We start from the raw sequence: 22,272 nt of genomic DNA, 5'->3' as shown, positions 1-22,272 counted from the left end.
GTTAGAGTTAGGTTTATGGTGAGGATAAGGGTTAGGGTGAGGTTTAGTGTGAGAGTTAAGGTTAGGGTTAGGGTGATGGTGAGGGTGAGGTATAATGTTTGGGTTAGGGTTAGGGTGAGGGTTAGGGATAGGTTTAGGGTTAGGGTGAGGGTGAGGGTGAGGGTTAGGGTTAGGTTTAGTGTTAGAGTTAGGGTGAGGGTGAGGGTTAGTATTAGGGTTAGTATTAGAGTTAACCTGAGCATGAGGGTAAGGTTTAGGTTTAGGGTGAGTGTTAGGGTTAGGGGTACGGTGAAGGTGAGGGTTAGGATTAGGGTAAGGGTTAGGATGAGCGTTAGGCTGAGGTTTAGGGTTTGAGTTCATGTGAGGTTTAGGGTTAGGGTTAGGGTGAGGGTTAGGGTTAGGTTTAGGTTTCGGATAAGGGTTAGGTTGAGGGTTAGGTTTAGGGTTAGTGTGAGGGTTAGGTTTAGGTTTAGGGTTAGGGTTAGGGTCACGGTAAAGTTTAGGGTGAGGGTTAGGGTGATGGTGAAGGTAAAGATCTCGGTGAGGCTTAGGGTCAGGGTGAGTTTCAGGGTGAGTGTGAGGGGGAGTGTGAGGGTTTGGTTTAGGGTTAGAGTTAGGGTGAGTGTGAGGGTTAGGATAAGGGTTAGCACTAAGTTTAGGGTGAGGGTGAGGTTGAGGTTGAGGGTGAGGTTTTGGGTTAATGTGAGGGTTAGGGTTAGGATTAGGTTTAGGTTGAGGGTTAGGGTTAGGATTAGGATGAGCATTAGGCTGAGGGATAGGGTTAGGGTTAGTGTGAGGGTTAGGGTTAGGGTGAGGTTTAGGGTTTGGTTAGGGTGAAGATTTGTTTTAGGTTTATGGTTAGGATAAGGTTTATTCTGAGGGTTATGGTTAGGGTTAGTGTGAGGGTTAGGTTTAGCGTTAGGGTTAGGGAGTGGGCTAGGGTGGGGGTCAGTGTTAGGGTGAGGGTAAGGGTGACGGTTTAGTTTAGGTAAGGGTTAAGGTAAGGTTAGGTTGAGGATTAGGGTGAGGATGAGGGTTAAGGTGAGGGTTAGGGTTAGGGTGAGGGTCAGGGTTACTGTGAGGTTTAGGGTTACGCTTAGGGTGAGGGTGAGGGTAAGGGTTAGGGTGAGGGTTATGGTGAGGTTGACGGTTAGGATTAGAGTTAGGGTTAGAATTAGGGTGAGGGTGAGGGTGAGAGTTAGTTTTAGGGTGAGGTTTAGTGTTGGGGTGAGGGTTAGGGTTGGGGTGAGGGTGAGGGTGAGGTTTAGGGTTAGGGTTAGGATTAGGTTTAGGCTGAGGTTGAGGGTGAGGTTGAGGGTTATAGTTAGGGTTAGGGTGAGGGTGATGGCTCGGGTGAAGGTGAGAGTTAGGGTGAATGTGAGGATAAAGTTTAGTGTGAGGGTTTGGGCGAGGCTGAGGTTTAGGTTTAGGGTGAGGGGTATTGTGAGGGTTAGGGTAAGGGTAAGGGTTAGGGTGATGGAAAGATTGAGTTTGAGGGATAGGATTATGTTGTGGGTAAGTGTTAGGGTGAGGGTTTGGGTTAGAGTGGGGGTTAGGGTTAGGGTTAGGTTGAGGGTTAGGGTTAAGGTGATGTTTAATGTGAGAGTATGGTTTGGGGTTAGGGTGAGTGCTCGGGTCAGCATGAGGTTTAGGATGAGAGTGAGCGTTATGTTTACAGTTAGGGTTAGGGACAGGGGTAGGGTGAGCATTAGGGTTAGGATTAGGGTTACGATTAGGGTTAGAGTGAGGATGAGTGTGAGAGTTAGTGTGTGGGTATGTGTTATGGTTAGGGTTAGTGTTAGGGCTAGGGTAAGGGTGAGTGTTAGTGTGTGGGTGAGGGTTTTGTTTAAGTTAGGGTTAGGGATAGGGTGAGGATTAGGTTGAGGGTGAGGGTTAAGCTGAGGTTAGGTTTAGGGTGAGGGTTAGGGTTAGGGTGATATTTAGGGTGAGGGTGAGTGTTCCGTGAGGTTGAGGGTGAGGGTTAGTGTTAGAGTTAGGTTTAGGTTGAGGGTGATTGTGAGGCTTAGGATTAGGAATAGGGTTAGGGTTTGTGTGAGGGTCAGTGTGGGGGTGAAGCTTAAGGTTAGGGTTAGGGTTATGGTTAGTGTGAAGGTTACGGTTAGTGTGAGGGTTATGATTAGGGTTAGGTTTAGGGTTACAGTAAGGGTAAGGGTTAGGGTGAAGGTGAGTGTTAGGGTTCGGGTTAGGGTTAGGGTGAGGGCTAGGGTGAGGGTAAGGGTGTGAGGGTTTCTTTTAGGTCATAGTTAGGTTTATGGTGAGGATTAGCTTGAGGGTGAGGGTTAGATTTAGGGTAAGGGTTAGGGTTAGGGTTAGGGTGAGAGTTAAGGTTTGGCTGATGTTTAGGGTGAGGGTGAAGGTTAGGGTGTGTTTGAGGATTAGGGTTAGAGTTAGGTTTAGGGTTATGTTGAGGGTACGGTATAGGATGAGGTTTATTGTGAGGGTTAGTGTTAGTGTTTGGTTTAGGATGAGGTTTAGGGTGAGGTTTAGGCTGAGAGGTAGGGTTAAGGATAGAGTGACTGTTAGGTTTAGTGTGAGGATTAGGGTTAGGGTGAGGTTTAGGTTTAGTGTAAGGTTTAGGATTAGGGTTAGGGTAAGGATGAGTGTTAGGGTTAGGTTGAGGGTGAGGGTGAGGTTGAGGGCTAGGGTTAGAGTTAGTGTGAGGTTTAGTGTTAGGATGAGCGTTAGGTTTTGCGTGAGGGTTAGGGTTAAAGAAAGGGTTAGGGTGAGGGTTAGAGTTAGGATTAGGGTTAGGGTGAGGGTCAGGGTGAGGGTTAGGTTTAGGGTGAGGGTTAGGTTTAGGGTGAGGGTTAGAGTTAGGGTGAGCGTTAGGGTGATGGTGAGGGTTACGGTGAGGGTGAGGGTTAGGTTTAGAGTTAGGTTTAAGATGATGTTTGGGGTGAGGTTGAGGGTTAGTGTGAGGGTGAGGGTGAGGGTGAGGGTTAGGGTTAGGATTAGGGTTAGGGTGAGTTTTAGGGTTCGGGTTAGGGTTAGAGTTATTGTTAGGGTTAGGGTTAGGATGAGGGTGAGGGTAATTGTTAGGTTTAGGGTTAGGGTTAGGGTGAGGGTGATGTTGAGCGTTAGTGTTAGGATTAGGGTTATGGTTAAGGTAAGGCTGAGGGGGAAGGGGAGTTTGAGGGTGAGGGTTAGGGTTAAGGTTAGGGTTAAGTTGAGGGCTTGAGTGAGAGTGAGGGTTAGGCTGAGGGTGAGGGTGAGGTTTTATGTTACATAAAGTTTAGGGTTAGGGTCAGGATTAGGGTGAGGATTAAGTTGAAGTTAGGTTCAGGGTTTGGGTTCGGGTTAGCGTTAAGGTGAGGGTTAGGGTTAGGGTGATGTTTATGCTGAGGGTGAGGGTTAGGGTGAGCGTGAGGGCTAGGATTAGGGTTAGGGTTAAGCTTAGTGTGAGGATCAGGGTGAGGGTGAACGTTAGGCTCAGGGTTAGGGTTAGGCTTAGAGTGAGGGTTACGGTTATTATGAGTGTTATGGTTAGGGTTAGGGTGAGGGTAAGGGTTAGGGTGAGGGTAAGGGTTAGGGTGAGGGTTAGGGTGAGTGTGAGGGTTTGGATTAGTGTTTGTGTTAGGGTTAGGGTGAGGGTTAGTGTTTGGGTGATGTTTTGAGTGAGGGTGAGGGTTAGGGTGAGGATGAGGGTTTGGGTGAGCGTGAGGGTTCGGTTGACTGTGAGGGTTAGGGTGTGGGTGAGGAATAGCTTAGGGTGAGGGTAAGCGTTAGGGGTAGGGTTAGGGTTAGGTTTAGGGTTAGGGTAAGAGTTAGGGTGAGGGTAAAGGTAATGGTGAGAGTCAGGGGAAGGGAGAGGTTTAGGGTTAGGGTGAGGGTGAGGGTAAGGGTATGGGTAAGTGTTAGGGTAAGGTTTAGGGTGAGGGTGAGTGTTAGCATCAAGGTTAGGTTTAGGGTTCGGGTTAGGGAGAGGGTTAGGTTTTGGGTAATTGTTAGGGTGAGGTTTAGGTTGAGGGTGAGGGTTATGGTTAGGGTGAGGGTAAGTGTTAGGGTGAGGGTTAGGGTGAGTCTTAGGGTTAGGGTTAGCATTAGGGTGAGGGTGAGGGTTAGTGTTAGGGTTAGGATTAGAGTTAGGGTGAGGGTAAGGCTTAGGGTGAGAGTTAGGGTGAGGTTGAGGGTTAGGGTTAGGGTGAGGGTGAGGGTAAGAGTTAGGGTGAGAACTATGGTTAGGGTTAGCATTAGGGTGAGTGATAGGGTTAGGGTGAGGGTGTGGGAAAGTGTTAGGGTGAGGGTTAGGGCGAGGTTGAGGGTTAGGGTTAGGGTGAGGATAAGGGTTAGGATGAGGGTAAGGGTTAGGTTGAGGGTTAGGTTCAGGGTGAGGGTTAGGGTTAGCATTAGGGTTTGGGTGAGGTTGAGGTTTAGGGTGAGGGTTAGGGTTAAGTTTAGGGATAGGGTGAGGATTAGGGTTAGGGTGTAGTTTAGTTTTAGTGTGAGGTTTAGGTTTTGGTTTAGGCTTAGGATGAGTGTTAGGGTTAGGTTGAGGGTGAGGGTTAGGTTGAGGGCTAGGGTTAGTGTTAGTTTGAGGCTTAGTGTTAGGGTGAGCGTTAGGTTTAATGTTAGAGTTAGGGTTAAAGTAAGGGTTAGGGTGAGGGTTAGCGTTTGGGTTAGTTTTAGGGTGAGGGTCAGGGTGAGGGTTAGGTTTAGGTTGAGGGTTAGGTTTAGGGTGAGGGTTAGGGTTAGGGTGAGCGTTAGGGTGATGTTGAGGGTTAGGGTGAGTGTTAGGGTTAGGGTTAGGGTGAGAGTTAGGGTGAGGTGTCGGGATATGGTTAGGTTGAGGGTTTGGGTTAGTGTGAAGGTTAGGGTTAGGATTAGTGTGAGGATAATGTTTAGGGTGAGGTTTAGTTTTAGGGTGAGAGTTAGAGTGAACGCTCGGGTTAGGTTCAGTGTGAGGGTTAGGGTTAAGGTGATGTTTAGGGTGAGGTTGAGGGTTAGTGTGAGGGTGAGGGTGAGGTTGAGGTTTAGGGTTAGGATTAGGGTTAGGGTGAGTTTTAGGGTTAGGATTAGGTTTAGAGTTATTGTTAGGGTTAGGGTTTGGGTTAGGTTGAGGGTGAGGGTTATTGTTAGGGTTAGGGTTAGGGTGAGGGTGGGGTTGAGGGTTAGTGTTAGGATTAGGGTTATTGTTAGGGTAAGGCTGAGGGGGAAGGGGAATTTGAATGTGAGTGTTAGGGTTAAGGTTAGGGTTAGGGTGAGGGCTTGGGTGAGGGTTAGGGTTAGGCTGAGGGTGAGGGTGAGGGTTTCGGTTAGTTAAAGGTTAGGGTTATGGTGAGGATTAGGGCGAGGGTGAGGATTAAGCTGAGGTTAGGTTCAGGGTGAGGGTTCGGGTTAGGGTTAGGGTGAGGTTTAGGGTTAGGATGATGTTTAGGGTGAAGGTGAAGGTTAGAGTGAGGGTGAGGCTTAGGGTTAGGGTTAGGTTTAATATGAGGCTGAGGGTTAGGAATAGGAATAGGATTAGGGTTAGGGTTCAGCTGAGGGTGAGGATCAGGGTGTGGGTGAAGGTCAGGGTCAGGGTTACGTTTAGGGCTAGAGTGAGGGTTACGGTTATTTTGAGGGTTATGGTTAGGGTTAGGGTGAGGTTAAGGGTTAGGGTGAGGGTAAGGGTTAGGCTGAGTGTTAGGGTGAGTGTGAGGGTTTGGAATAGGGTTTGGGTTAGGGTTAGGGTGAGGGTTAGGTTTTGGGTGATGTTTAGAGTGAGGGTGATGGTTAGGGTGAGGATGAGGGTTCGGTTGAGGGTGAGGGTTCGGTTGAGGGTGAGAGTTAGGGTGTGGGTGAAGATTAGGGTTAGGGTTAGAGTTTGGGTTAGAGATAGGGTGAATTTGAGAGTGAAGGTTAGGTTTAGGATTAGGGTGAGGGTTAGGGTTAGGTTGAGGTTTAGGTATATTGTTAGGGTTAAGGTTAGGGTGAGGGTGGGTGTTAGGGTTAGGTTTAGGGTTAGAGTTAGGGTGAGTGTGAGGGTGAGGGTTATGATTAGGTTAGGATTAGGGTTAGGCTGAAGGTGAAGGAGAGGGTGAGGGTGAGGTTTAGGTTTAGGGTGAGGTTTAGGTTTACGGTTAGGGTTAGGGTGAGAGTTAGGATTAGTGTTAGGCTTAGGATGAGGGTTAGGCTGAGGGTTAGGGTTAGGATTAGGGTGAGGTTTAGGGCTAGGTTTAGGTTTAGGATAAGGGTTAGGCTGAGGGTTAGGGTTAGGGTTAGTTTGAGGGATAGGCTTAGGGTTAGGGTGAGGGTAAAGGTTACGGTGAGAGTTAGAGTGAGGGTGAGGTTTAGGGTTAGGGTGAGGGTTAGGGTAAAATTTAGGTTTAGGGATAGGGTTAGGGTGAGGGTAATGGTGTGAGTAAGTGTTAGGGTGAGGTTTAGGGTGAGGATGAGGGTTAGCGTCAAGGTAAGGTTTAGGGTGATAGTTAGGGTTTGGGTAAGTTTTAGGGTGAGGTTTAGGGTGAGGGTGAGGGTTAGGGTTAGGGTGAGGGTAAGTGTTAGGGTGAGGGTTAGTGTGAGTCTGAGGGTTAGGGTTAGCATTAGGGTGAGGGTGAGGGTTAGGGTTAGGATTAGAGTTAGTGTGAGAGTAAAGCTTAGTGTGAGGGTTAGGGTGAGGTTGAGGGTTAGTGTTAGGGTGAGTGGGAGGGTAAGTGTTAGGGTGAGGACTAATTTTAGGGTTAAGATTAGGGTGAGTGTTAGGTTTATTGTGAGGGTGAGGGTGACGGTTAGGTTCAGTATTAGGTTTAGGGTTAGTGTGAGGGTTTGTGATAAGGTTAGGGTTAGGGTGAGGGTCATAGTTAGGGTTAATGTGAGGGTTAGTCTGAGAGGTAGGGTTAGGGTTAGGGTGAGGGTTAGGCTTAGTGTGAGGGTTAGGTTTAGGTTTAGGATTAGGGTGAGGGTGAGTTTGAGGGTGAGGGTTTGGGTTAGGGTGAGGGTTAGTGTTGGGGGTGGGCTAGGTTGAGGGTAAGGGTTTGGCTGATGGTGAGGATTTCGTTTAGGTAATGTTTAGGGTTAGGGTTAGGGTGAGGATTAGGATGAGGTTGTGGGTTAGGTTTAGGGTAAGGTTGAGGGTCAGTGTTAGTGTTAGGATGAGGGTTACCGTTAGCCTTAGGGTGAGTGTGAGGGTTCGGGTTTGGGTGAGGGTGAGGCTTAGGGTGTGGGTTAAGGTTCGGTTTAGGGTGAGGGTTAGGGTGACGGTGAGTGTTAGGGTGAGGGTGAGGTTGAGGATGAGGGTTAGGGTTTGGTTAGGGGATAGGATTAGGGTTAGGTTTAGGGTAAGGTTTAGGGTCAGGTTGAGGGTTAGGTTTAGGGTTAGGGTTTGGTTTAGGTTTAGGGTGAGGGTTAGGGTTAGGATTAGGGTGACCGTGAGGGTTAGGTTGAGGGGTAGGATTAGGGATAGGGTAAGGGTTAGGGTTAGGGTGAGGGTTAGGTTTAGGGTTAGGGTTAAGATAAGGGTGAGGGTGAGGATTAGGGTTAGGGCTAGGGTTAGGCTTAGGTTTAGGGTAAGGGTTAGGTTTATGGTGAGGGTTAGTTTCAGGTTTAGGGTTAGGGTGAGGTTTATGCTGAGGGATAGGGTTAGAGTTAGTGTGAGGATAAGGGTTAGGGTGAGGATTAGGGTGAGGGTGAGTGTTAGGTTTAGCATAAGGTTTAGGGTGAGGGTTAGGGTTAGGGTTAGGGTTAGGGTAAGGGTTAGGGTTAGGCTTATTGTTACGGTTAGTGTTAGTTAGGGTGAGGGTTAGGGTGAGGGTTAGGCTTAGTGTGAGGGTTAGGGTTAGGGTTAGGGTTAGGGTTAGGTTTAGGGTAAGTGTTAGAGTTAGGGTGAGGGTTAGGTTTAGGGTTAGCGTTAGGGTTAAGGTTAGGGTTGGGTTTAGGGTGAGTGTCAGTGTTAGGTTTTGGGTGAGTGTGAGGTTTAGGGTGAGGGGTAGGGTTAGGGTTAGAGTAAGGGACAGGGTTAGGGTGAGGGTTATGTTTAGGGTTAGGTTTAGGGTGAGGGTGAGGGTTAGGGTTAGGGTTATGGTTAGGTTGAGGGTTAAGGTTAGATTCAGGCTTAGAGTAAGGGTTACGGTTAGAGTGAGGGTTATGTTTATGGTTAGGGTTAGAGTGAGGGTGAGGTCGAGGTTTAGGGTTAGGGTTAGTTTGAGGATAAGGATTACGGTGAGGTTTAGGGTGAGGTTGAGGGTTAGGGTTAGCATTAGGGTTAGGGTGATTTTTAGGGTGATGGTGAGGGTTAGGGTGAGGGTGAGGTTGAGCATGAGGGTTAGGGTGAGGGTGAGGGTGAGTGTGAGGGTGACGGTTAGGGTTAGGTTTAGGGTGAGGATAATGGTTAGGGTTAGGATTAGGGTTCGTGTAAGGGTTAGGATGAGGGTGAGGGTGAGGGTTAGGGTGAGGGCTATGGTGAGAATGAGGGTTAGGGAGAGGGTGAGGGTGAGGTTGAGTGTTTCGGTTAGGTAAGATTTAGGGTTAGGGTTAGTGTGAGGATTAGGGTGAGGGTGAGGTTTAGGCTGAGGGTTAGGTTTAGGGTGAGGGTTAGGGTGAGGCTGAGGTTTAGGGTGAGGGTTAGGGTTACAGTGAGGGTTAGGGTTAGGGTTAGGTTGAGGATGAGGTTTAGGTATAGGTTAAGGGTTCGGGTTATGGTGAGGGTTAGGGTTAGGGCAAGTGTTAGGGTGAGGATGAGGGTTAAGTTTAGGGTTAGGGTGAGGTTTAGGGTTAGGCTTAGGGTTTGTGTAAGAGTTAGATTTAGGGTAAAGGTTAGGATTAGGGTTAGAATTAGGGTTAGGGTGAGGGTTCGGGTGAGGGTTAGTGTTAAGGTTCAGGTTGGGGTTAGGTTGAGGGTAAGTGTTAGGGTGAGGGTTAATGTAAGGGTGAGAGTTTGGTTTAGGGTTAGGGTTAGGGTAGGGGTTAGGTTAGCGTGAGGGTTAGGTTTAGAGTGATGTTTAGGGTGACGGTGAGGGTTAGGGTGAGGGTGAGTGTGAAGGTGTGGGTTAGGGTGAGGGTGAGGGTGAGTGGGAGGGTGACGGTGAGGATTAGGGTTAGGGTTAGGTTTAGGGTGAGGGTAAGAGTTAGGGTTAGGATTAGGGTTAGGGTAAGGTTTAGGCTGAGGTTGAGGGAGAGAATGAGGTTGTGAGTGAGGGTTTCGGTTAGGTAAGGGTTAGGGTTAAGTTTAGGGTGAGGATTATGGTGGGGGGCAGGGTTAGGTTGTGGGTGAGGTTGAGTTTTAGGTTGAGGGTAAGTGTGAGGGTGATGTTTAGGGTGAGGGTGAGTTTTAGGGTGACAGTTAGGGTTCAGGGAAGGGGAAGGGTTAGGGTGTAGGTGAGGGTTCGGGTTCGGGGGCGAATTAGGGTTAGGGTTAGGGTTCAGGTTAGGGTTAAGGTTAGGGTTAGGGTGAGTGTTAGGGTGAGAGGTAGGGTTAGGGTTAGGATGAGGGTTAGTCTTAGTGTGAGGGTTACGCTTAGGGTTATTGTTAGGGTTAGTGTGAGGATAAGAGTTAGGGTGAGGGTTAGGGTGAGACTGAGGGTTAGGGTTAGCATTAGGGTTAGGGTGAAGGTTAGGGTGGGGGTTAGGGTGAGGGTTAGTGTTAGGGTTAGGTTTGAGTGAGGGTTAGGGTGAGTGTAAGGGTTAGGGTGAGGGTTAGGTTGAGGTTGAGGGATAGGGTTATGGTGAGGGTAAGGTTTAGGGCGACGGTTAGGATGAGGTTGATATTTAGGGTTAGCATTAATGTTAGGGAGAGGGTGAGGGTTAGAGTGAGGGTAAGGGTTAGGCTGAGTGGTAGGATTAGGTTTAGGATTAGAGTTAGGGTTAGGGTGAGTGTTAGTGTTATAGATAGGGTGAGGGTGAGGGTTAGGATAAGGGTTAGGTTCAGGATTAGAGTTAGGTTGAGGGTTAGGGTTAACATTAGGGTTAGGGTTAGGTTTAGTTTCAGGGTTAGGGTTAGGTTTAGGGTGAGGTTGAGGGTTAGGGTTAGCATTAGGGTTAGGGTTATGCTTAGGTGAGGTTTAGAGTGAGGGTGAGGGTCAGGTTTACCGTTAGGATTAGGTTTAGCGTTAGGGTTAGGGTTTGGTTTAGGGTTAGGGTGAGGGTGAGGTATAGAGTGCGTGTTAGTGTTAGGGTGAGGGTTAGGTATATGGTTAGGGTGAAGTTGAGGGTTAGGTTTAGAGTTAGGGTGAGGGTGAGTGTTAGGATTAGGGTTAGGGTTAAGGTTAGGGATAGGGTGAGGATTAGAGTTAGGGTTAGGTTTAGGGTGAGTGCTAGGCTGAGGGGTAGGGTTAGGGATAGAGTGACAGTTAGGTTTAGTGTGAGGATTAGGGTTAGGGTGAAGTTTAAGTTTAGTGTGAGGTTTAGGTTTAGGTTTAGGGTTAGGATGGGTGTTAGGGTTAGGTTGAGGGTGAGGTTGAGGGTGAGGGCTAGGGTTAGGGTTAGTGTGAGGGTTATTGTTAGGGTGAGCATTAGGTTTAGGGTGAGGGTTAGGGTTAAAGTAAGGGTTAGGGTGAGGGTTAGCGTTAGGGATAGGGTCGAGGGTCAGGGTAAGGGTTATGTTTAGGTTGAGGGTTAGGTTTAGGGTGAGGGTTAGGGTTAGGGTAAGCGTTAGGGTGATGGTGAGGGTTAGGGTGAGGGTGAAGTTTAGGTTTAGAGTTAGGGTTAGGGTGAGTGTTATGATTAGGGTTAGGGTTAGGGTGAGAGTTAGGGTGAGGTGTCGGGATACGGTTAACTTGAGGGTTAGGGTTAGTGTGAAGGTTAGGGTTAGGGTGTGGTTTAGTGTGAGGATAATGTTTAGGCTGAGGGTTAGTTTGTGGGTGAGAGTTAGGGTGAGCGTTAGGGTTAGGTTCATTGTGAAGGTTAGGGATAAGGTGATATTTAGGGTGAGGTTGAGGGTTAGTGTGAAGGTGAGTGTGAGGTTGAGATTTAGGGTTAGGATAAGGGTTAGGATGAGTTTTAGGGTTAGGTTTAGGGTTAGAGTTATTGTTAGGGTTAGGGTTAGGGTTAGGATGAGGGTGAGGCTTATAGTTAGGTTTAGTGTTAGGGTTAGGGTGAGGTTGGGTTTGAGCGTTAGTGTTACGATTAGGGTTATGTTTAGGGTAAGGCTGAGGGTGTAGGGGAGTTTGAGGGTGAGGGTTAGGGTTAAGGTTAGGGTTAGGGTGAGTTCTTCGGTGAGGGTGAGGGTTAAGCTAAGGGTGAGGTTGATGGTTTCGGTTAAGTAAAGGTTAGGGTTAGGTTGAGGATTATGCTGAGTTTAGATTCAGGGTGAAGCTTCGGGTTAGGGTTAGGGTGAGTGTTAGGATTAGGGTGATGTTTAGGGTGAGGGTTAGGGTTAGGGTGAGGGTGAGGGTGAGGTTTAGGGTTAGGGTTAGGTTTAGGGTTTAGGGTGAGGGATAGGTTTAGGGTTAGGGTTAAGCTGAGTTTGAGGATCAGGGTGTGGATGAAGGTTAGGGTGAGGGTTAGGGTTAGGGTTAGAGTGAGGGTTACGGTTATTGTGAGGGTTATGGTTAAGGTTAGGGTGAGGATAAGGGTTAGGGTGAGGGTAAGGGTGAGGATGAGGGTTAGGTTTAGAGTTAGGGTGAGGGTGAATGTTAGGATTAGGATTAGGGTTAAGGTTAGGGATAGGGTGAGGATTAGGGTTAGGGTTAGGTTTAGGGTGAGGGTTAGGCTGAGGGGTAGGGTTAGGGATAGAGTGACTGTTAGGTTTAGTGTGAGGATTAGGGTTAGGCTGAAGTTTAAGTTTAGTGTGAGGTTTAGGTTTAGGGTTAGGGTTAGGATGAGTGTTAGGGTTAGGTTGAGGTTGAGGGTGAGGGTGAGGGCTAGGGTTAGGGTTAGTGTGAGGGTTATTGTTAGGGTGAGCATTAGGTTTAGGGTGAGGGTTAGGGTTAAAGTAAGGGTTAGGGTGAGGGTTAGCGTTAGGGTTAGGGTTAGGGCGAGGGTCAGGGTGAGGGTTATGTTTAGGTTGAGGGTTAGGTTTAGGGTGAGGGTTAGGGTTAGGGTAAGCGTTGGGGTGATGGTGAGGGTTAGGGTGAGGGTGAGGGTTAGGTTTAGAGTTAGGGTTAGGGTGAGTGTTAGGGTTAGGGTTAGGGTTAGGGTGAGAGTTAGGGTGAGGTGTCGGGATACGGTTAGCTTGAGGGTTAGGGTTAGTGTGAAGGTTAGGGTTAGGGTTTGGTTTAGTGTGAGGATAATGTTTAGGCTGAGGGTTAGTTTGTGGGTGAGAGTTAGGGTGAGCGTTAGGGTTAGGTTCATTGTGAAGGTTAGGGTTAAGGTGATATTTAGGGTGAGGTTGAGGGTTAGTGTGAAGGTGAGGATGAGGTTGAGATTTAGGGTTAGGATTAGGGTTAGGATGAGTTTTAGGGTTAGGGTTAGGGTTAGAGTTATTGTTAGGGTTAGGGTTAGGGTTAGGATGAGGGTGAGGGTTATAGTTAGGGTTAGGGTGATGTTGGGCTTGAGCGTTAGTGTTACGATTAGGGTTATGGTTTGGGTAAGGCTGAGGGTGTAGGGGAGTTTCAGAGTGAGGTTTAGGGTTAAGGTTAGGGTTAGGGTGAGTTCTTCGGTGAGGGTGAGGGTTAGGCGATGGGTGAGGGTGAGGGTTTCGATTAGGTAAAGGTTAGGGTTAGGTTGAAGTTTATGCTGAGTTTAGGTTCAGGGTGAAGCTTCGGGTTAGGGTTAGGGTGAGTGTTAGGATTAGGGTGATGTTTAGGGTGAGGGTTAGGTTTAGGTTGAGGGTGAGGGTGAGGTTTAGGGTTAGTGTTAGGTTTAGGGTTTAGGGTGAGGGTTAGGTTTAGGGTTAGGGTTAAGCTGAGTGTGAGGATCAGGGTGTGCATGAAGGTTAGGGTGAGGGTTAGGGTTAGGGTTAGAGTGAGGGTTACGGTTATTGTGAGTGTTATGGTTAGGTTTAGGGTGAGGGTAAGGGTTAGGCTGAGGGTAAGGGTGAGGGTGAGGGTTTGGATTAGGGTTTGGGTTAGGGTTAGGTTGAGGGTTAGTGTTTGGGTGACATTTAGAGTGAGTGTGAGGGTTAGGGTGAGGATGAGTGTTTGGGTGAGGGTGAGGGTTCGGTTGAGGGTGAGGGTTAGCTTGTGGATGAGGATTAGGTTAGGGTGAGGGTTAGCGTTAGGGGTAGGGTTAGGGTTAGGTTGAGGGTTAGGGTTAGGATGAGGGTTAGGGAGAGGGGAGGGCTTAGGGTAAGGGTGAGGGTGAGTGTTAGGGTTAGGTTTAGGGTTAGAGTTGGGATTAGGGTTAGGCTGAAGGTGATGGGGAGGGTGAGGGTGAGGGTTAGGGTTAGGGTGAGGTTTAGGTTTACGGTTAGGTTTAGGATGAGGGTTAGGATTAGGGTTAGGGTTAGGATGAGGGTTAGGCTGAGGGTTAGGGTTAGGGTTAAGGTGAGGTTTAGGGCTAGGTTTAGTGTTAGGATAAGTGTTAGGCTGAGGGTTAGGGTTAGGGTTAGTGTGAGGGTTAGGTTTAGGGTTACGGTAAGAGTTAGGGAGAGGGTAAACATTAGGGTGAGAGTTAGGGTGAGGGTTAGGGTCAAGTTTAGGTTTAGGGTTAGGTTTAGCGTGAGGGTAAGTGTTTGGGTAAGTGTTAGGGTGAGGTTTAAGGTGAGGGTGAGGGTTAGCGTCAAGATTCGGTTTAGGGTTAGGGTTAGGGTGAGTGTTAGGGTTTGGGTAAGTGTTAGGGTGAGGTTTAGGGTGAGGGTGAGGGTTAGGGTTAGGGTTTGGGTAAGTGTTAGGATGAGGGTTATGGTGAGTCTGCTGGTTAGGGTTAGCATTAGGGTGAGGGTGAGGGTTAGGGTTAGGATTAGAGTTAGGGTGAGGGTAAGGCTTAGAGTGAGTGTTAGGGTTAGGTTGACGGTTAGGGTTAGGGTGAGTTTGAGGGTAAGTGTTAGCGTGAGGACTATGGTTAGCGTTTGGATTTGGGTGAGTGTTACTGTTATGGTGAGGGTGAGGGTGAGGGTTAGGTTCAGTATTAGGGTTAGGGTGAGTGTGAGGGTTAGTGATACGGTTAGGCTTAGGGTGAGGGTTAGAGTTAGGGTTAAGGTGAGGGTTAGTCTGAGAAGTAGGGTTAGGGTTAGGGTGAGGGTTAGGCTTAGTGTGAGGGTTAGGTTTAGGGTGAGGGTTAGGGTTAGGTTTAGGTTTAGGGTGATGGTGAGTGTGAGGGTTAGGGTTAGGGTGAGCATTAGTGTTAGAGGGAGGTCTAGGTTGAGGGTTAGGGTTAGGGTGAGGGTTACTGTTAGGTTTAGGCTTTGTATATGGCTTAGGCTGAGGGTAAGGCTTAGGGTTAGTTTGAGTGTTAGGTTTAGGGTTAGGGTTTGGGTTACGTTGAGGGTAAAGTTTAGGGTGAGGGTTAGGGAAAGGGTGAGGATTAGAGTTATGGTGAGGGTTGGGGTTATGGTTAGGATTAGGGTTATTTTTAGGGTTAGCGTGAGGGTAAGAGGAAGGTTAGGTTTATTTTTAGTGTTAGGGTGACGCTTAGGGTGTCAGTAAGTGTTAGAGTGAGGGTTAGGGTGAGGTTAGTGTTAGGGGGAGGGGGAGGGTTAGTGTTAGCATTAGGGTTAGGGTGAGGGTGAGGGTTAGGTTGAGGATTAGGGTTGAGTTTAGGGATAGGGTGTGGATTAGGGTTAGGGTTATGTATAGGGTGGGGTCAGGGCTGAGGGTTAGGGTTAGGTTTACGGTGAGGGTTAGGTTTAGTGTGAGGGTTAGGGTTAGGGTTATGGTGAGGGTAAGGGTTAGGTAGAGGTTTAGGGTGAGCCTGAGGTTTAGGGTTAGCATTAGGTTTAGGTTTAAGGTTAGGATGAGGGTTAGGTTTAGGGTGAGGCTGGGTGTTAGAGTTACAGTGAGGGTGAGGGTGAGGATGAAGGTTAGGATTAGGGTTAGGGTTAGGGATAGGATCAGGTTCAGGATGAGGGATAGGGTGTTTTTGAGGGTTAGGGTTAGGGTGAGAGTGAGGGTTAGGATGAGTGTTAGGGAAAGGGGTAAGGTTAGGGTTAGGCTGAATGTTAGGATCAGGGTGAGGGTTAGGGTCAAGGTAAGGGTTAGGGTTAGGGTGAGGTTAAGGATTAGTGTGAGGGTGAGGGTTAGGGTTAGGGTTAGGATTAGGGTGAGGGTTCGGTTGAGGGTGAGGTTGAGGGTGAGGGTGAGGGTGAGGGTGATGTTGAGGGTTAGGGTGTTCTTTAGGGTTCAGTTTAGGGTGAGGGTTAGGGTGAAGGTGAGCGTTAGGTTGAGGGTGAGGGTTAGGATAAGGGTTAGGGTGAGGGTTAGAGTGCGGGGTAGGGTTAAGTTTAGGGAGAGAGTTAGGGTTTGTGTGAGGGTTAGGGTTAGGGTTAGAGTTAGGGTGACTATGAGGATAAAGTTTAGGATGAGGGTTAGGGTGAGGGTTAGGGTTCGGATTAACGTTTGGGTTAGGGTTAGGGTTACATTTAGGGTAAGTGTTAGGGTTACGGTGAGGGTTAGTTTTAGGGTTAGCATTAGGGTTAGGGTTAGGTTTAGGGTGAGGGTCAGGGTTAGGTTTTGAGTCAGGGTGATGTTTAGGTTGAGGGGTAGGGTTAGGGTTAGGGTAAGGGTTAGGATTAGGGTGAGGGTTATATTTAGGCTTAGGTTTATGGTGAGGGTGAGGGTGATGGTTGGTGTTAGGGTTACGGTTAGGGTGAGGGTTAGGGTTAGGTTTGGGTTAGGGTAAGGGTTAGGGTTAGAGTGAGGTTTAGGTTTAGGGTTAGGGTTAGGGTGAGGGTGAGGCTGAGGGTTAGGTTTAGGGTTAGTGTGAGGATAAGGTTTACGGTGAAGTTTAGGTTGAGGTGGAGAGTTAGAGTTAGCATTAGGGTTAGGGTGAGAGTTAGGTTTAGGGTTATGGTAAGGGTTAGGGTTATGGTTAGGGTAAGGGTTAGGGTTAGGGTGAGGGTTAGGGGTAGGGTGATTTTTAGGGTGACAGAGAGGTTTACGGTGAGGGTGAGTTTGAGCGTGAGTGTTAGGGTGAGCGTGAGGTTGAGTGTGAGTTTGACGGTTAGGGTTAGGTTTAGGGTGAGTATAAGAATTAGGATTAGGTTTAGGGTTAGTGTTAGGGTTAGGGTTAGGGTTAGGGTGAGGGTGATGGTTAGGGTTAGGCTTAGTTTTATTGTTAATGTTAGGTTTAGGGTGAGAGTGAGGTTGAGGGTTAACATGTCGGTTAGGGTTAGGTTATGGTTAGAGTGAGGGTGAGGGTGAGGGTTAGGGTTAGGATTAGTGTTAGGGTTAGGTTTAGGATGAGGGTTAGGCTGAGGGTTAGAGTTAGGGTTAGTGTGAGGCTTAGGGTTAGGTTTACATTTAGGTTGAGGACAAGGGTTAGGGTAAGGGTTAGGGTTGGTTAGAGGGTTAGGGTTAGGGTGAGGTTTATGGTGAGGGTTTGGGTGAGGGTTAAAGTTAGGGTGAGGGTTAGGGTTAGCGTTAGTGTTAAGATGACAGTTAGGTTGAGAGTTAGGGTTAGGGTGAGGGTGAGGTTTAGGGTTAGGTTTAGGGTTAGGGTGATGTTTAGGTTTAGGGTGTAGGTTAGGGATAGGTTTATGTTTAGGGTGATGGTTAGGTTTATGGTTAGGTTCGAATTAGGGTGAGTGTGAGGGTGAGTGTTAGGTTTAGGATTAGGGTTAGGGTTAGTGTCAGGCTGAGGTTGAGGGTGAGGGTGAGGGTGGGGGTTAGGGTTAGGGTAATGTTTAGGTTTAGATTTAAGTTGAGGGTTATGTTTAGGGTTAGGATGAGGGATACGGTGAGGATTATGGTTATGGTTCGGGTGAGGGTTAGATTTAGTGTGAGGGTTAGGGTTAGGGTGAGGGTAAGCGTTAGGGTGAGGGTTAGGGTGAGGGTGAGCGATAGGGTGATTGTTAAGGTTAGGTTGAGCGTATGGATGAGGGTTAGGGTGAGGGTGAGGATTAGGGTTTGGGTTAGGGTTATGGTAAGTGTTATTGTGAGGGGTAGAGTTAGGGTAATGTTTAGGGTGAAGGTTAGGATGAGAGTGAGGGTTAGGGTTAGTGTGAGTGTGCGGTGAGGGTTATGGTGAGGGTTCGTGTTTGAGTTAGGATTAGGGTTGGGGTGAGGGTGAGGGTTATGTTCAGGGATAGGGTGCGGGTTAGGTTTAGGGTGATTTTCAGAGAGAGGTGAGTGTTAGGGTGACTGTGAGGGTTCGGGTTTGGGTTCAGATTAGGGTGTGGATGAGGGTTAGGGTGAGGGTGAGGGTTAGGGTTAGGTTTAGGGTGTGGGTTAGGGTTAGGGTTAGGATTCGGGTGAGGTTTAGGGTGAGGGGTAGGGTCAGGTTTAGGGTGAGGTTTAGGTTTAGTGTGAGGTTTAGGGTTAGGTTTAGGGTAAGTGTGAGGATAATGGTTAGGGTGAGGGATAGGGTTATTGTTAGGGTTAGGGTGAGAATGAGGGTGAGGGTTATGGTTAGGGTAAGGGTTCGGGTGAGGGTTAGGGTTAGGGTAAGGCTTAGGATTAAGGTTAGGGTAAGAGTGCGTGTGAGGGTGATGGTTACTGTTAGGTTATGGTGAAGGTGAGGGTTCGGTATAGGATTAGGATTAGGGTTAGGTTTATGGTGAGGGTGAGGGTTGGATTAGGATTAGGTTTAGGGTTAGGCTTTAGGTGAGGTGAGGGTGAAGGTGAGGGATAGGGAGAGGATTAGGGTTAGGTTTATGGTTAGGGTGAGTGTGAAGATTAGGTTGAGGTGAGGGTTCAGGTTTGAGTGAGGGTTAGGGTGACGGTGACGGTTAGGGTGAGGGTGAGGTTTAGGTTTAGTGTTAGCTTTAGGGTGATGGTTAGGATCAGGTTTAGGATTAGGGGGAGGGTTAAGGTGAGGGTTAGGGTTAGGGTTAGGGTTAGGGTGAGGGTGAGGGTTAGGGTTAGGGTTAGATTTAGGGTGAGGGTGAGGGTGAGGGTTAGGTTTATGGTTAGGGTTAGGGTAAGTGTTAGGATTAGGGTAAGGGTGAGGGCTAGGTTTAGGGTGAGGTTTAGGGTTAGGCTGAGGTTTAGGGTGAGGGGTAAGGTTAGGGTTTGTGTGAAGGTGAGGGTTATGTTTAGTGTGAGGCTCATGTTTAGTGTTAGGGTTATGGTAAGTTTAAGGGTTAGGGTGAGGTTTAAGATAAGAGTGAGGTTTAGGGTTAGCATGAGTTTGAGGGGGAGGGTTAGGGTTAGGGTTAGTGTTTGGGTGAGGGTGAGAGTTATGTTTAGGGTTAGGGTGAGAGTTAGGGTTAGGGTGATGTTTAGGGTGAGGGTGAGGGTTAGGATGAGGGTGAGGTTTCGTGTGAGGGTGAAGGTTAGGCTGAGGGTGAGGTTTAGGGTAGGGTTAGGTTTAGGGTGTGGGTTAGGGTTAGGGTTAGGGTTAGGGTGAGGTTTAGGGTGAGGGTTAGGGTTATAATTAGGGTTAGGGTGAGGGGGAGTTTGAGGGTTAGGGTGAGGGTTAGGGTTAGGCTGAGGCTTAGGTTTGGGTTTAGGGTAAGGGTGAGGGTGAGGGTGAAGCTGAGGTTTAGCGTGTGGGTGAGGGTTAGGTTTAGGGTGAGGGTTAGGGTGACGGTGAGGGTTAGGTGTGGGTGAGGTTTAGGTTTAGTGTTAGAGTTAGGGTGACGGTTAGGGTCAGGGTTAATATTAATGTGAGGGTTAAGTTGAGGGTTAGGGTTAGGGTTAGGTATAGGGTTAGTTTGAGGATTAGGTTTAGTGTGAGGGTAAGCGTTAGTGTGAGGGTTAGACTGAGGGTGAGGGTTAGGTTTAGTGTTAGGGTTAGGGTGAGCATTTGGGTGACTGTTAGTTACATGGTTAGGGTTAGGGTGAGGGTTAGGGTGAGGGCAAGTGTTAGGGTCAGGTTTAGGTTGAGGGTGACGGATAGAGTTATGGTAAGGTGATGGTGAGGTTGAGGTTGAGGGTTAGGGTTAGGGTTAGGGTTAGTTTGAGGGTGAAGTATAGCATGAGGGTTAGGACGAGGATTAGGCTGAGTATGAGGGTGAGGTTTAGGGTGAGGTTTAGGGTTAGGGTGAGGGTTAGGGTGAGTGGGAGTCAGAGGGTGAGGGTTAGGTTTAGGGTTAGAGTAAGGGTGAGGTTGAGGTTTAGGTTTAGTTTAGGACTAGGTTTAGGCTGATGGTGAGGTTGAGGTTGAGGTTGAGGGTTAGGATTAGGGTGAGGTTTAGGGTTAGGGTTAGGGTTAGGGTTTGTATAGGGTGAAGGTTAGTTTTAGGTTTAGCGTTAGGATAAGGTTTAGGCTGACGGTTAGGGTTAGGGTTAGTGTGAGGGTTATGTTTAGCGTTAGGGTTAGGGTGTGGGCTAGTGTGAGGGTGAAGGTTAGGTTGATTGTTTAGTTTAGGTAATGGTAAAGGTTATGTTAGGGTGAGGATTAGCGTGAGGGTGAGGGTTAAGGTGAGGGTTAGGATTAGGGTGAGTATTAGGGTTATGATTAGGTTTAGTGTTAGGGTGATGTTTAGGGTGAGGTTGAGTGTGACGGTTCGGGTGAGAGGGAGGGTTAGGGTTAGGGTTAAAGGTAGGGTGAGCGTGAGGGTTAGGGTGAGGGGTAGGTTTATGGTTAGGGTGAGGGTGAGGGTTAGGTTTAGTGTTTGGGTTAGGGTTAGGGTGAGGGTGAGGGTTAGTGTGAGGATTAGGGTTAGTGTGAGCATGAGCGTGAGATTGAGGGTAATGGTTAGGGTTAGGTTTAGGGTGAGGGTGAGCATTAGGGTGAGTGTGAGGGTTCAGTTGAGGGTGAGGGATAAGGGAAGGGTTACGGTTTGGGTTCGGGTTAGAGTTAGGGTGAGGGTGTGGGTGAGGGTTAGGTTTAGGATTAATGTTAGGGTTAGGGTTAGGCTGAGTGTGAGTGTGAGGGTGAGGGTGAGGTTTAGGGTTAGGTTGAGGGTTATGGTTAATGTCAGGGTTAGGGTTAAGTTGAGGAATAGGGTTAGGGTTAGGTTTAGGATGAGGGTTAGGCTGTGGGGTAGGGTTAGGGTTAGGGTGTGGGTTAGGTTCAGTGTGAGTTTTAGGGTTAAGGTTAGGGTCAGGGTTAGGATTAGGGTGAGGGTAAGGTTTAGCTTGAGGGTTACATTGAGGGTGAGGTTTAGGATTAGGGGTAGTATTAGGGTGAGGTTAAGGTGAGAGCTAGGTTGAGTGTGAGGGTTAGGGTTAGGGTTAGGAATAGGGTTAGGTTTAGGTTTAGGGTTAGGGTTAGGGTTAGGGTGAGTCTTAGGCTGAGGTGTAGGGTTAGGTATAGGGTGAGAGTTAAGTTTAGTGTGATGGTTAGGGTTTGGCGTAGGGTTAGGGTGAGGGCTAGGGTGACTGTGAGGGTGAGGGTTAGGTTTAGGGATTGGGTGAGGATTAGGGTTAGGTTTAGGGTTAGGGTGAGGTTTAGGCTGATGGGTAGGGATACAGTTAGTGTGAGGGATAGGTTTAGTGGGAGGGTTAGGTTTAGGTTTAGGGTTAGTATTAGGGTGAGGGTTCGGGTGAGGGTTCGGGTTAAGGAGTGGTTGAGGATTAGGGTTAGTGTGAGGACTAGTTTTAGGGTTAGGGTTACTGTTAGTGTTAGGGTTAGGCTGAGGGTAAGGGTTAGGGTCAGCGCGATTTTGAGGGTAAGGGTTAGGGTTAGTGTTACTGTTAGGGTGAGTGTTTGGGTTAGTGTGAGGGTTAGGGTTAGGGTTAGGTGAAGGTGAGGGTAAGGGTTAGGGTGAGGGTTAGGGTGAGGGTGAGTGTTAGGATTAGAATTAGGGTTAGGTTTAGGGTTAGGGTGAACTTGAGGTTTAGTTTTAGGGTGAGAGTTAGGGGTATTGTTAGGGTTAGGGTGCGGGTGAGGGTGCGGGTGAGGGTGAGGGTTAGGGTTAGGGTAGGGTTAGGTTTAGGCTGAGGGTGAGGGTGATGGACAGTGTTCGGGTAAGGGTGAGGGCTAGGGTGAGGGTGAGAGTTAGTGTGAGGGTGAGGGTGAGGGTTTCGTTTATGTCAGGTTTCGGGTTAAGGTGAGGATTAGGGTGAGGGTGAGGGTGAGGGTTTCGTTTACATCAGGTTAGGGTTAAATGAGGTTAGGGTTACAGTGAGGGTTAGGGTTAGGGTTAAGTTGTGGGTTAAGGTTATTGTGATGTTTAGGGTGAGGGTGAGGGTTAGGGTGAGAGTTAGGGTGAGGTTTAGGGTTAGTGTTAGGATTAGGGCTAGGGTGAGGGTGAGGTTTAGTGTTAGAGTTAGGGTTATGGGGAGGGTTAAATTGAGTGTCAGGGTTAGGGTTAGTGTTAGGGTTAGCGTTAGGATGAATGTTAGGTTGAGGTTTAGGGTTAGGGTTAGGTTTAGGGTTAGGATGAGCGTTAGGCTGAGGGTTAGGGTTAGGGTTAGTGTGAGGGTTAGGTTTCGGTTAGGGTTACGTTTAGGGTTTGTTTAGGGTGAAGTTTAGTTTTAGGTTTAGGGTTAGCATAAGGTTTAGTCTGAGGGTTAGGGTACGGGTTAGTGTGAGGGATATGTTTAGGGTTAGGTTTAGGGTGTGGACTATGGTGAGGGTGAGGGTTAGGGTTAATGTTAGGGTTATAGTTAGGTTCAGGGGTAGGTTAAGGATTAGGATTAGGTTAAGGACTAGGGGTTAGGCTGAGGGTGAGGATGAGGTTGAGGGTGAGGGTTAGGGTTAGAGTGAGAGTTAGATTAAGGGTGAGAAAGAGGGGGAGATTTTGGTTTAGGGTTAGAGTTAGGTTGAGGGTAAGGTTTAGGATTAGGGTTAGCACTAGGTTTAGGCGGAGGGTGAGGGTGAGGTTCAGGGTGAGTTTTAGGGTTAGGGTGAAGTTTAGGGTTAGGGTTAGTTTTAGAGTGAGGTTTAGGGTTAGGGTTAGAGTTAGGGTTTGGTTAGGGTGAAGGTTAATTTTAGGTTTAGGCTTAGATTAAGGTTTAGGCTGAGGTTTAGGGTTATGGTTAGTGTGAGGGTTAGGTTTAGGGTTAGAGTTAGGGTGTGGGCTAGGCTGATGGTGAGGGTTAGGTTGAGGATGAGGGTGAAGGTTTAATTTAGGTAAGTGTTAAGAGTAGGTTAGGGTGAGGATTATGGTGAGGTTGAGGGTTAAGGTGAGGGTTAGGGTTAGGGTGCGGGGTAGGGTTAATGTGAGGTTTAGGATTAGGGTTAGGGTGAGGGTGAGGGTAAGGGTTAGTGTGAGGGTTAGGGTGAGGATGCTGTTTAGGATTAGAGTTACGGTTAGGATTAGGGTGAGGTAGAGGATTAGGGTTAGTGTTAGGGTGAGGGTTAGGGTTGGGGTGAAGGTTAGGGTTAGGGTTAGGGTTAGGGTGAGGGTGAGGTTTAGGGTTAGGGTTAGTGTTTGGAATAGGCTGAAGGTGAGGGTGAGGGTGACGTTGA

This window comes from Dipodomys merriami, unplaced genomic scaffold (genome assembly GCF_024711535.1).
Source record: "Dipodomys merriami isolate MVZ:Mamm:240054 unplaced genomic scaffold, mDipMer1.0.p SCAF_76, whole genome shotgun sequence".
In the NCBI taxonomy this organism is placed as follows: domain Eukaryota; kingdom Metazoa; phylum Chordata; class Mammalia; order Rodentia; family Heteromyidae; genus Dipodomys; species Dipodomys merriami.
This window is presented reverse-complemented; position numbering follows the sequence as displayed.